At 37.6% G+C, this 14368-nt stretch overlaps 1 protein-coding gene and 1 non-coding gene across 3 annotated transcripts in view; both read right to left on the bottom strand.

Moving 5' to 3' along the window:
* The window catches only part of LOC126458091 (choline transporter-like protein 4), a 254992-nt gene that overhangs the window by 58763 nt on the left and 181861 nt on the right, over positions 1-14368 (bottom strand). The gene's annotated exons all lie outside the window — the stretch shown is intronic.
* On the bottom strand, positions 13173-13247 carry Trnas-cga (transfer RNA serine (anticodon CGA)). The gene has a single exon. It is a non-coding gene; the product is annotated as a tRNA-Ser (tRNA).

Genomic DNA, 14368 nt, shown 5'->3' with positions numbered 1-14368 from the left:
CAGCATTTTTCTGTAGCAACCCATTTCGAAAGCTTCTATTCTCTTCTCATCTAAACTATTTATCGTCCATATTTAACTTCCATACAAGGCTACATTCCCTACAAACACTTTCAGAAAAATACTTTCTGACACTTTAAAACTACACTCAATGTTAACAAATTTCTCTTCTTCAGAAACGCTTTCCTTGCCATTGCCAGTCTACATTTTATATCCTCTCTACTTCGACAATCATCAGTTATTTTGCTCCCCAAATAGCAAAACTCCTTTACTACTTTAAGTGTTTCATTTCCTAATCTAATTCAACTACATTCCATTATCCTCATTTTGCTTTTGTTGATGTTCATCTTATATCCTCCTTTCAAGACACTGTCCATTCTGTTCAACTGCTCTTCCAAGTCCTTTGCTGTCTCTGACAGAATTACAATGTCATTGGCGAACCTCAAAGTTTTTATTTCTTCTCCATGGATTTTAATACCTACTCCAAATTTTTCTTTTGTTTCCTTTACTGGTTGCTCAATATACAGATTGAATAACATCGGGGAGAGGCTACAACCCTGTCTCACTCCCTTCCCAACCACTGCTTCCCTTCCATGCCCCTCAACTCTTATAACTGCCATCTGGTTTCTGTACAAATTGTAAATAGCCTTTCGCTCCCTGTATTTTACCCCTGCCACCTTCAGGATTTGAAAGAGAGTATTCCAGTCAACATTGTCAAAAGCTTTCTCTAAGTCTACAAATGCTAGAATTGTAGGTTTGCCTTTCCTTAATCTTTCTTCTAAGATAAGTCGTAAGGTCAGTATTGCCTCATGTGTTCCAACATTTCCACGGAATCCAAACTGATCTTTCCCGAGGTCAGCTTTACCAGTTTTTCCATTCGTCTGTAAAGAATTCGCGTTAGTATTTTTCAGCTGTGACTTATTAATCTGATAGTTCAGTAATTTTCACATCTGTCAACATCTGTTTTCTTTGGGATTGGAATTATTATATTCTTCTTGAAGTCTGAGGGTATTTTGCCTGTCTCATACATCTTGCTCACCAGATGGTAGAATTTTGTCAGGGTTGGCTTTCCCAAGGCCGTCAGTAGTTCTAATGGAATGTTGTCTACTCCCGGGGCCTTGTTTTGACTCAGGTCTTTCGGTGCTCTGTCATAACAAAAGCATTTAAAACTAGTAATAAATAATATTGTTTTGATTGATGATTAGCTTTACTGAACTCAGGCTAGAGATGGAAAGGCTATCATTCATATATCAGAGAAAGATTTTTGCTGATGACTGAGCTGATAACCATGAGCAAACTTATTCAATAATGAACAATAGCAAATATTGTGTGTCAGTAAACTGCTAATTAAGAGACTGAAGCGCCCAGAACCGGCCGGCAAATATTTAAGATAACAGTAGAGTTTTATTGGTCCTGGTAATCATATAGTACACAAATAGTGCATTCTGAAGTAGGACAAGTCAATGTATAACAAAATATAATATTAAATTTGCATTAATGTCACTATTTCTACATTAAATGGTCACTGAGTTACAATGTACAGAGCAAATATTGTACAAAAATAAAGAGTAGATATTTTAAAGCAGAAACAGCATGTATTGTACTGACAGATTAATATTTGTATTTCGGTAACATTTACATGGTAAATCATTAAAGTTCTAGTAACATATATACGATACATCACTAAGGTAAAGACACAAATTGTTAGTGAACTTTCTGAAGGAACTCGTGGAGGCTATAGAAGCAGTGATGAGTCAAATATGCCTTAGCAGTTGACTTGAAATTTGCCAGGTCATTTATTGATAACATTGTTGTTATTATTATTATTATTACTATAAATCACTTCAGAAGCATCACATACATGGAAATACATATTTAATAATCAACTAAAGACAATAAACAACCCCAAGCTCAAGCAATATACAGTAAGATGTGAAACATTTTCACTCCACTGGGCTTGGCCGATACAAGCTCTTTCCAGCAACCCTCCACTGAGCATCATGAACAAGAGAACATACAGTGTGAAGAGATCAACCTGGTAAGAAGGTCAGAGCAGAGTAGGGAACATCAAATTTAACAAAATTTTCCAGATAACCATCTCTTCAAAATACATCAGCATGGAACTATGATCTTAAAATGAACATAAATCAGTGATGAGCATGTGGAATTTTCTCCTTTTGCATTTGAATGTGACCAGCAGTGTAGTTTTGCCGTACAAGCAACTACTGTGGTGTTTGTGCTCTGCTGTGATTTTTGAAGCAGGAATTTTGAGCATCCACTTTTAAAAAATATTATTTGGGAAAAAATGAGGGTTTAAAATTTAGTTCCTGTTTTCTTTTTCACCATTGTCTTAGTACAAACATAGTGATCTACTGTATTTTTTTAAGAATAAAAGTTCATTCATGTCCTGTGTACTTTAGCAGAAATTAAAGAATGTGACCTTTGGTTTGATTATTAATAGCACTGAACATTAGAATACCACATGTTGACTATCTTACTGCAGTGCTGCTTCTGTAGCATAGGTTATCATCTTAAGATGTTAATGTCATTACAGCACTTCTCATGTAGTTGATTTAGTAGTAAAGTTGTAGTTAATGAACATCACAGAAAATTCATGTCTAAAGTGGCCAGTCACGAACAGGAATTTAAAGTTTGTCTAACTCTGACTGATTAGCTGAAACCATTATTTTCACTAATTTAATTAGTAGCAGAACTCTTTATCAGAACATCTATTAGCTGGGACAAGTTAGTTTAAATGCACACACTTCTGTAATTTAATCACTGGCTGTCATTTTATGGCTGTTCCTCCACAACTGAGCATTTCCAATTTACAGTTTTCTGTACAATGCTGCTGAAATCAGCATCTCACACCCTGCTCTGATCTTACTAACTGTTTTTTTCTGCTCTGCATACATAACTATCTGTGTTGCCTATAGTTGTTCCAGGTCTTCTAATATCAAGGGAAAGCCCATTGTACAGAGTGTTATTGCAATTAGCAAAACAAGTCTCTTCTTGTATTAAGATGCAAATTCTTCTGATGGATGCACTGGTGGTTCTTGGATTTTATACACCTCCTGTCAGAAAGTATCTTGTTCCTCTAAGCCTGTGCTAGATCTAATACTACTGTTGTGTTCCATGAACTGAGTGTTGTGTGGAAATAGTTTGGCTTTCTACTTGCATGTATCTTCTTCCCTTCTAATTGGCTTTGATGTGTCACCATCAAGGTAATATATTTTTCAGTTGGCATTGATCATAGGCAGCCAGTTACCAGCCTGCAGCTTTCATGTATGGTACAATCAACTTTCTTTGCATGGGTTGATTTCCACACTATGGGTCTAGCATATTAAAAGTGGAGAAGCACATTGCTAAAGCTGCCTTTTTTTATAACTGATGATGTGGCTTACTAAGTGATGCTGTATAATTTCCAAGACATGTTGCTTCTAACACTGGTCTTTGACCATGTTTCTGGAAAGTTAGAACTTGATGTAGGGTAATTTCCAAGTGAAGTGGGATTGGCACTGCCCTCCAGTATCATGCCTCACAATGAGATCATTAGCTTCCTTGAGGCTTGTCAATTATGAAGATGAAAAGTGAAAACCATCAAATTACAAAGGAAGCTTGTTTATTTGACCCTCATTAATCTTAAACTCTGGCGCATGTAGAGATTTTTTTAAAATATGTAGTAAATGTACAGCATTTGATACTCTGAAAGTAATAGTGGCAACAATTGATGGTGACAGTCACTAAATTTAAATTCAGCCAACCACTATACTAGGATCCTGGCATGGTGTCAGCTAACAATGTTACACTGGCTGCATTGTGTAAAGGGACACCCTCCTCTAGCATTACTTTTCCTCAATAGAAATAGTATAAACCACAAATATTTTCAACTTTTGAAATGGATCAATATTGTCTCAGCTATTCTTCTAAAAAAAATTTCATATGATTTTGTACACGATGTGTTATAATTCAAGCTAAAATCCATAAAAAGAATTTATTTTCGTTTTTACACTTGATATGTACTAGCTCTGTACGGGCAGTTAAATTTTTTTAAATTTTTTTAATTTTTTATTTATTTATTTTTTTTTTTTTTTTAATAGAAACATTTGAATTATGAAATATTTGGCACAGGTAAAATTTATAATATGTATTACACAATTTAGTATTGTTTATTATGTTTATTTCTGGATTCAGTTATAAATTAATAATATACAAGGTGTACAGCTTAGCTTCCACCATATTTTCCTCAACATTTGAGGCTTTAATGAAACAAATTGGTTACACATGTATCATTCAAACTATTTTCCATCACTGGCCACTACTTTTTCCCATCTTTGAAGCAGTGTACGAATCCTGCGTCGAAAAAATTGTTCATCTTTTGAAGCGATCCGTGAATCGATCCAATTTTTGGCTTCTTCATGAGATCGGAAGTGTTGGTCATCCAAGCCATGCACCATTGATCCAAACAGGTGATAGTCAGAGGGAGCAATGTCTGGAGAATATGGCGTTTTGACCTCTGTTGCAATATGGGGTCGAGCATTGTCATGCTGCAAAATCACTTTATTGTGCCTCTTGCTGTATTGCGGCCGTTTGCCTTTTAATGCTCTGCTCAAACACATTGTGTTCGATAATGAGCACCTGTGATTATTTCACTTGGTTTTAACACCTCATAGTACACAACGCCAAGCTCATCCCACCAAATGCAGAGCATGATCTTGGAGCTGTGAATATTCGGTTTGGTCGTCGACGTGAAAGCATGGCCGGGATATCCCCATGATTTTTTGCATTTAAGGTTATCATAATGAACCCATTTTTCATCCCTTGTGGACAATGTGTTGCAGGAATCCCTTCTGATTTTGCCTCTGAAGCAACTGTTCACAGAAACAAAAAGGCCGTTCAACATCTCTTGGTTTCAGCTCACACGGGACCCAAGTTCCTTCTTTCTGAATCATGCCCATAGCCTTGAGACATTTTGAAATGGCTTGTTGTGTCACTGTCACTAATTGTGCCAATTGTTCTTGAGTTTGATGCGAGTCTTCAGTCAGAAATGTCTCCAATTCTGCATCTTCGAAAACATTCTCTCTTCCACCACTATGCCAGTCTACGACGTTAAAATCACCATTCTCGAAGCATTGAAACCACTCACAACATGTTCTTTCACTAATAGCGTTCTTACCATATGTACTTGAGAGCATTTGATGAGACTCAGCTGCTGTTTTTTTCATACTGAAACAAAACAGTAACACCTCCCGCAAATGACGAGAATTAGGCTCGTAAACTGACATTTTTAATCAAGAACAATTTTATGATGCAGACACAAATTGACTAATGTTTGAATGAGGTTATATTGACTTTCAACAGATGCTTACCATTGTTGTCACCTATCGGCAAATGACGGAAGCAAAGTTGTACACCTTGTAAATTAACAGAAATTCATTTGTCAACAGAATTTGTAACCCTTTGGAATATTGTTAGTACTGCAGAGTGAGGTAGTAATGGGCATGCCTCTGATGTGATTGTATGTGTTTTTGTAATTTGGAGTCACAACGTAATTTCGGCGTTGTTAATGTGAAAATTCAAAAGAGAGTGTGATACAGAGAAATACGGGAGAATTAATTATGTCAATTGGAACTGAGATCCTAAAATATGAAAATTTCAGCTTATTGTAAATCTTACTCCTCTTGAAACTTATTAAAAGAATAGCATAAAGACAGTGACAATCAACAAATGATGTGAGGGAGGGGTAGATTACAAGTGGTGGTGTTGTATGGAATCAGTTGAATAATATTTAAGTTATGTTTGTTGCTAAAAAGGGAGAGTAATTTGTGTCATTTGCAGTTTATGTAGGAATGGATTTCCGATCACACAAAGAAAGAAGACCAAGGGCTGCCCAACAAAGTAAATAGTATTGACAGTGATGTGAAGTTCATTTGTTTATGGACTCATGTGCTTGTTGACAAAATGAATAGAGATGAGTGTAGGAGTGAGGTAGAAGTGAAAGCTGCAGGATCCAGTCGAGACCTGTCCAAGCCAAGTGAAATCGTAGTCAGCAAGGAAACAGTAAAAACTGATATTTTGCAGTTAATATTGGCAAAACTAGAGGAAATGAAGACAGGTAACAATAGCAAATTTAGTGCAGTTAATGATAAGTTAACTGAAATAAGAACTGAATACAACAGTAAAAAGGATAGGCTAAAAGATCGAATGAACCAATTTAGCAGTCAAGTTTCAGAGATAAAAAATGGGTCATCTGAGAGGTTAAAAAGTGTGAATGAAAAAGTTGATGTTCCATAAAATAAATTTATTGTTCTGGAAAATGAGTTGATTGTTGAATCAGCAAGACCATAGAAGAATGTTAATGATGTCAGAATTGAACAGAAGGCCATAATGGAAAAAAATGGAACAAAACATTGCCAGTTTAAACAAAAAAATTTTCAATGTTGAAAACAATATGCAAACTAATGTAACTGCTTTAGATAAAAAAAATTCAGAAGTTCAGGAAATGTGTGTGAACCAACATCTAAGTGTAAACAATGGTATTGCAAGGTCCAACACTTCTATCAAAGGTTTTCCATCAGACAATTATATCCAGTCGATTTCCTGCACCACTGTAGAGATAGTTTTGTGTCAGGCATGAATGACAATCAAAAAATTAAATTTCTTAAAATATGTATTTAAGGCAAAGCTCTATCATGGGTAAATTTAAATTTAAGTCAGTAGGAAACATATCAAAGTTTCGTGAAAAGTTTTTTAAATACATTTTGTTCTGAAGTTGAACAGGGGAGAATTAAAAGTGAATTTTTGAATGGTCTTAATTATAGGAATAGCGACGGTACCTTGAAAGGGTTTTGTAAGAACCAATTTAAAAAATTAACACACCTTGAGAAACCATTTGACAAAATGACGTTGATTGATGCATTAAAAAGGAGATTAGCAGAAAGGATGCAGTGGCGTTTAGTACATAGACCTGATGATTGTCTTGAACAGTTTTTATGGTATGTTGATAGGCTGGATAGGGCAGTAGAAAGAAGTATGTACCATAACAATCGTAATGATAGAAATCACCATGGGAATGGTTCAAATGGCTCTGAGCACTATGGGACTCAACTGCTGAGGTCATAAGTCCCCTAGAACTCAGAACTACTTAAACCTAAGTAACCTAAAGACATCACACACATACATGCCCGAAGCAGGATTCGAACCTGCGACCGTAGCGGTCACGCGGTTCCAGACTGTAGCGCCCAGAACCGCTCAGCCACTTCGGCCTGCACCATGGAAATAATTACAGAAACAGAGATAATGGTAACTACTATCAGGATCAAAGTGTCACCAGAGAACGAAATTTTGAACATCAGCAGGATAGGAATGATGGGGATAACCATGGTCAATTTAATAGAAGAAACTATTATAGAAGCAATTACTTGTAAAACAGCAGTTTGCCTTAATGAAGCACCACAGTTTTGGGGCGAGGAAAAACAACAAGCACAGGACTCCCAAGTTAAATTTGCAATCAAGCTATAACAACAGTGTTAATGATACGGCACATGTATCTGAAATGGCACAGGTATCTGAAATTGAACAGAAGGAATATCAGAAGTCTCATTTATGTTTTGATCAAATGTTTTGGGATACTATGTTTAATTATGATGATGCAGGAACTAATCATAAACCAGAATGTGAGAGTAGTGAGAATTTTGGTGTAGGATGTACTAATGATTTTTCTCTTGGTGAGAAAATGGTGTATGAAAATCAGATGACTTTTGATGCAGATGTGAATGAGAGCTGTGAAATCACTGAGGTTGCTAAGTGTGAAACTGGTGGCTTATTGCAAATGGATATAGGTGAGGTAAGTGACTTTGATGTACATGAAACTTGTATTGTTAATGATGTTGTTGATGAAGTAATTTTGGAGGAATATGATTATGATGAGTATCAGGTATTTGTGGAGTTTGAGAATAATGAAATTTCAGAGTTGTTTGTGAATGATGTTGATAATAAAGGTAAGGTAAGTGACGTGTGTGATGATGTAAGTGAGAGTCATGGATAACTAGCCCAGTTAAAACAGTTTTCCATTAATATCATTCAGAGTAATGATCCAGACAGTAAAAGTGAGTTATCTGTGAGCTTAGAGAATAAAGGTGAAACTTTTTGAAGTTTGTTTGGAACCAGATTGTTGAGAACATAGATAAATGTGCATTCTGGAATAAGTTAGCTATGGTTAGTCAGAATTTGTATCCAAATTGGTGGAATTGAAGTGAAGGAAGATCTAAGCAGGAAGTGTAATTTTGTCAGGAATATATTTTGTGTTCCTCCTGTAACAAATGATGTTAGTTGTATCATGGAATCCATTTGTTGTGTTCAATATTTACCTGACAACATGAGTAACCAAAATAATGCTATGATACCAGTAAAGTTGATAAAATCCTGTAAAGACAGTGTGGATGTAGAATTTGATGAAATTGAAAGTGATCTCTTACATGAAGTGTCTAACAACAGAGAAGATGATTCAGATATTGGATGTCCTTACATTAAAATTAAGACTGATCAGAGGGAAGCGAATTGTTTGAATGATACAGGAAGCTTAATTTCTGGTATGTCTGAACAATTTAGAGACAAAATTAAGTATAGTAAGAATTTTGTGGAAATGCCCACTGTAGGTGTAAAGATAACAGGAGCTACAGGTAAGCAAATCAAATTGGTAAAATCTCAGGTACTTTTAACATTTAGTATAGAAGACAAAACCTTTGAACATGGATGCTTAGTGATCCCTAGTCTGGCAGAAAATATAATTCTTGTTATGGATTGGATAGTGATAGTTGAGGCTTGTTTTGGATGGAATACTAAAGAATTTTTTATTTTGGAATCAAAAAGTAATACTTATGTGAAAACTAATTTCTGTATTTTAAACTGTGAGAAATCCGCTGCTTGTGGTCTCATGGTTGCATTCTCACTTCCCGAGCATGGGGTCCCGGGTTCGATTCTTGGCGGGGTCAGGGATTTTCACCTGCCCTGAGATGACTGGGTGTTGTCATGTCATCTTCATCATCATTCATCCCCATTATGGTCGGAGGAAGACAACATCAAACCACCTCCATTAGGACCTTGACTAGTACGGTGGTGTGGGCCTCCTGCATCGTTCCCCTATGCTCTGTCAAGAATCATGAGACTTCATTTCCAAACTGTGGGAAAAGCTGTAATTATTTTCAAAACATCGTGAACCAAGGTGTGTACCAGGTGTTTGATGATGATATAGATTTTGATGAGATTGAGGATCAAGATTTTAAAAGTGTAGTAGATTCTAAGATAAGGAAAGCTACAACTCTTAATGACCAACAAAAGGAGCAACTTAGGAATTTGTTATGGGGGTTTAGAAATATATTTAGTGAAAGACCAGGGAAAGCGAGAGGCTATCAGTGCATGCTTTACCTTAGAGATCATCAACCTTTCTTTCTCAAGCCTTTTCGAAAAGGAAAGATGTTGAGAAAGAAATTCAGAAAATGGAAATATGGGGGGTAATTGAGAGAAGTAGGAGTGCTTACAATAGTTCTTCAGTTGTGGTAAGTAAGAGAAATGGTGGAGTGAGAATTGTTTTGGACTCTTAGATATCTTCATAAGTGTATTATCAGAGAGAATGACCATCCTGATCACATGGATGAACTGTTACACAAATTTGATTACATAAAATACATGAGTAGTTTTGACCTGACCTCCGGCACTTGAAATTAATTCTAGAAAGTATACTGCATTTTTGTTTGGAGGTAAGTGTTTTCAATACTGTGCGGTGGCATTTAGGCTAAATGTATCTGTAGTTGAGTTCATAAGAGCTCTGGTTTCTGACTTGGTAAGTGGAGTGAGTTCAAAATTAATTGTTTATGTTGATGACATTTTGGTCACTGAAAATACTTGGGAACAACATTTAGATCTGTTAAGAGCAGTGTTTTCAAAATTAGAATCACGAGGTATGACTTTGAAAATAGGTAAGTGTAAATTTGGTGTGGAAGAAGTTAAATTTTTAGTACATGTTATATCTGAGAAAGTGATTGCACCTGATAAAGAGAGACTTGATGCTATTGCTAATTTTCCTATTCCTTGCAACAAAAAACAGCTTAAATCATTTTTTGGATTAACTGGATTTTGTAGAAAATTTTGTAGCAGCCAAGCTTTGAATGCTCCATGCCTATGTGAACTTTTGACGAAGAATACTGTTTGGGAGTCGAATCAGGATGCTTTCAATGAGATCAAAGGATAGTTGTGTCAAAGTCAGATATTGATCAGATCAGATCTGTCTATCCCTTTTTGTATTATGACAGACAGTAGTGATGTTGGATTGGGTGCTCATTTATTTCAGGAGGTTGAAGATGATGGTGTTATTGAACATAGATCTCTTTCATTTCCTTCTTGCAGAAGCATTAAAAGAAACACTGTAACTCAGAGAGAACTTTTGGCTGTACATTAGGCATTCAACAAGTTTAAAAATTATCTACTAGGTCACAGAGTTATCATCTATACTGACCACCAAGCATTATGTTATCTTGAGGTGTGTAAGCTGTACCATAACAAAATTACTCGTTGGGCCTTGTTTTTACAGCAGTTCAATTATGAAATCAGGTAAATTAAGCACACAGACAATGTAGTTTCTGATGCTTTGTCTAAGCTACCTTTAGGGAGTGAATCATCTAACAACTTTGGAGAAGGAGAGAGAGAGTTTAAAATTATATACTTGAGAAGTGTGGAAGAGGAAAATAAGATCTTGAAAATTTGTCAAGACATACGCAGGTACCAAAATCATGATCAAAATTGAAAACTGGTTAGGAGCATGTTGGGTAAGAAAGGAGGAGAAAAGACAGAACAATATTATAAGGTACACAAGGGTATTTTATTCAAGAGACATAAGACTGACTCGGATGATTGGAAACTATGTTTACCTGAACAATGTATTGATATTTTACAAGTGTTATCCACAATGTAAGTTCCATTTGGTTATACAAAACAAACAGATACAGAAAACATATTTATTGTACAAAAATCTACAACTGTTAAACTACTTTTCTACATAGCTTCAAAAATTTTGTAGGCACTTGTTAGAGCATGGCACAAGTTTTTGTATGCTTTCTTCATAGAAGGTTGCTGCCTGTGTATTGAACCATGTGGTAACATGTTATTTCAGCTCACCATAATTGTTGAAGTGCTGACCACCAAGGACATATTTTAGATGTAAGAAGAGATGAAAGTTGCTAGGAGTGAGGTCTGGGCTGTATGGAGGATGATCAAATGCGTCCCAGTGAAATTCACGTAAGAGTTGTTTGGTCACATTCACCGTGTGAGTTCAGGCAAAAAAACAACACCTTTCGGCAGTAATCCTTGGCACTTTTTCTGTATTGTGTGGCGCAATTTCTTAATGGTCTCACCATAACCATGTGCATTGATTGTTTGGCCTTGTGGTAAAGAATCAATCAGCAAAATGCCTTTTCTGTCCCAAGAAATGGTGCACACGACTTTTTGAGGTGTCAAGATTTGCTTGGGCTTAACCTTCATTGGGGATTAAGTGTGCCTCCATTCCACTGATTGCCGTTTTGTTTCAGGAGTATCGTACAATACCCAAGTTTCATCCCCCGTGACTATCAGAGAAAGAAAACTGTTGCCCTCTTCATTGTAGGGTGTCAAAAACTGAAGTGCCACTGCCAATCCATTGTTTTTTAGGTTGTTCAGTAAGAATTTTGAGTAGCCAATGTGTGCAAAGTTTTCGAAATTTCAGTTTTTCAGTAACAATTTCATGAATTAGTGATTGTGATATTTGCAGAACTTCCATAGCAAGGGCACTAAGTGAAAATTTACAGTTGTGCTTCATCTTCTCTTCAGTTGTGTGAACCAGTTTATTAGTAACCACAGATGGGCATCCACCTCATTCTTCATCGTGCACTTGATCACATCTTTCATTGAACAATCTGGCCCATCTTCTAACCATTGAATCACTCATACACTACTGGCCATTAAAATTACTACACCACAAAGATGATATGCTACAGATGCGAAATTTAACCAACAGGAAGAAGATGCTGTGATATGCAAATGATTAGCTTTTCAGAGCATTCACAAAAGGCTGGCGCCGGTGGCGACACCTACAATGTGCTGACATTAGGAAAGTTTCCAACCGATTTCTCATACACAAACAGCAGTTGACCAGCGTTGCCTGGTGAAATGTTGTTGTAATGTCTCGTGTAAGGAGGAAAAATGTGTACCATCATGTTTCCAACTTTGATAAAGGTCAGATTGTAGCCTATCATGATTGCAGTTTATCGTATTGCGACATTGCTGCTCGTGTTGGTCAAGATCCAATGACTGTTAGCAGAATATGGAATCAGTGGGTTCAGAAGAGTAATTTGGAACGCCATACTAGATCCCAACGGCCTCAAATCACTAGCAGTCGAGATGACAGGCATCTTATTCGCATGGCTGTAATGGATCGTGCAGCCACATCTCCATCCCTGAGTCAACAGATGGGGGCGTTTGCAAGACAACAACCATCTGCACGAACAGTTCGACAACATTTGCAGCAGCAGACAGGAGCGCCTGCGATGGTGTACTCAATGATGAACCTGGGTGCACGAATGTCAAAACGTCATTTTTTCGGATGAATCCAGGTTCTGTTTACAGAATCATGATGGTCACATCTGTGTTTGGCGACATCACGCTGAACGCACATTGGAAGCGTGTATTTGTCATCGCCATACTGGGGTATCACCCGGCATGATGGTATGGCTCACCTCTTGTTCACATTGACGGCACGTTGAACAGTGGGTGTTACATTTCAGATGTCTTATGACCCGTGGCTCTACCCTCCATTCGATCCCTGTGAAACCCTACATTTCAGCAGAATAATGCATGACCGCATGTTGCAGGTCCTGTACAGGCCTTTCTGGATACAGAAAATGTTCGACTGCTGCCCTGGCCAGCACATTCTCCAAATCTCTCGCCAATTGAAAATGTCTGGTCAATGGTGGCCGAGCAACTGTCTCGTCACAATACACCAATCACTATTCTTGATGAACTGTGGTATCGTGTTGAAGCTGCAGGGGCAGCTGTACCAGTACACATCATCCAAGCTCTCTAGAATGAAATTTTCACTCTACAGCGGAGTGTGCACTGATATGAAACTTCCTGGCAGATTAAAACTGTGCGCCGGACCGAGACTCGAACTCGGGACCTTTGCCTTTCGCGGGCAAGTGCTCTACCGACTGAGCTACCCAAGCACAACTCACGCCCCGTCCTCACAGCTTTAGTTCCACCAGTACCTCATCTCCTACCTTCCAAACTTTACAGAAGCTCTCCTGCGAACCTTGCAGAACTAGCACTCCTGAAAGAAAGGATATTGTGGAGACATGGCTTAGCCACAGCCTGGGGGTTGTTTCTAGAATGAAATTTTCACTCTACAGCAGAGTGTGCACTGATATTCTAGAAACAACCCCCAGGCTGTGGCTAAGCCATGTCTCCACAATATCCTTTCTTTCAGGAGTACTAGTTCTGCAAGGTTCACAGGAGAACTTCTGTAAAGTGTGGAAGGTAGGGGACGAGATACTGGCGGAATTAAAGCTGTGAGGACGGGGCGTGAGTCATGCTTGGGTAGCTCAGATGGTAGAGCACTTGCTCGCGAAAGGCAAAGGTCCCAAGTTCGAGTCTCGGTCCGGCACACAGTTTTAATCTGCCAAGAAGTTTCATCCAAGCTCTGTTTGACTCAATGCCCAGGTGTATCAAGGTCATTATTATGGCCAGAGGTGGTTGTTCTGGGTGCTGATGTCTCAGAATCTATGCACCCAAATTGCATGAAAATGTAATCACATGTCAGTTGTAGTATAATATATTTGTCCAATGAATACCCGTTTATCATCTGCATTTCTTCTTGGTGTAGCAATTTTAATGGGCAGTAGTGAAGCACTTTGTCTGTAAACCTCACATATCTGCTGATGAATTTCCTTTGGTTTAACTTTCTGTGCATTTACACAGATCTGATTTCACATGCAGCGGCATTTTCAACTATGGCCGACATTATAAAGAAGCACTACAAAGCACACGTTGGCAGCAGCAATCTGAAAATGGCGTACATGTCTTCTCCTTGAGTCAGAGTAACTGCCGCACATGCTTGGAACTGAGATTGTAGCCATGCCGTGGATAGAAATAGAAACGGAACTTATTTTGTGGATGACCCTCGTATTACTTCAAATGCACACAAAAGATTCAGGAAAGCATCAATTTTTATAACACATGACAGAGAGTCAAGAAGAAGATTGCCAGCTGTGACAGATGTCAAAGAGTGAAAGTAAGTGACAAACAAGTAGAGGCCAAATGCAAAACATACTGTATAATAGTAACCTAG

This window comes from Schistocerca serialis, chromosome 1 (assembly GCF_023864345.2).
Source record: "Schistocerca serialis cubense isolate TAMUIC-IGC-003099 chromosome 1, iqSchSeri2.2, whole genome shotgun sequence".
NCBI classification, from domain to species: Eukaryota; Metazoa; Arthropoda; class Insecta; order Orthoptera; family Acrididae; genus Schistocerca; species Schistocerca serialis.
This window is presented reverse-complemented; position numbering and strand designations above follow the sequence as displayed.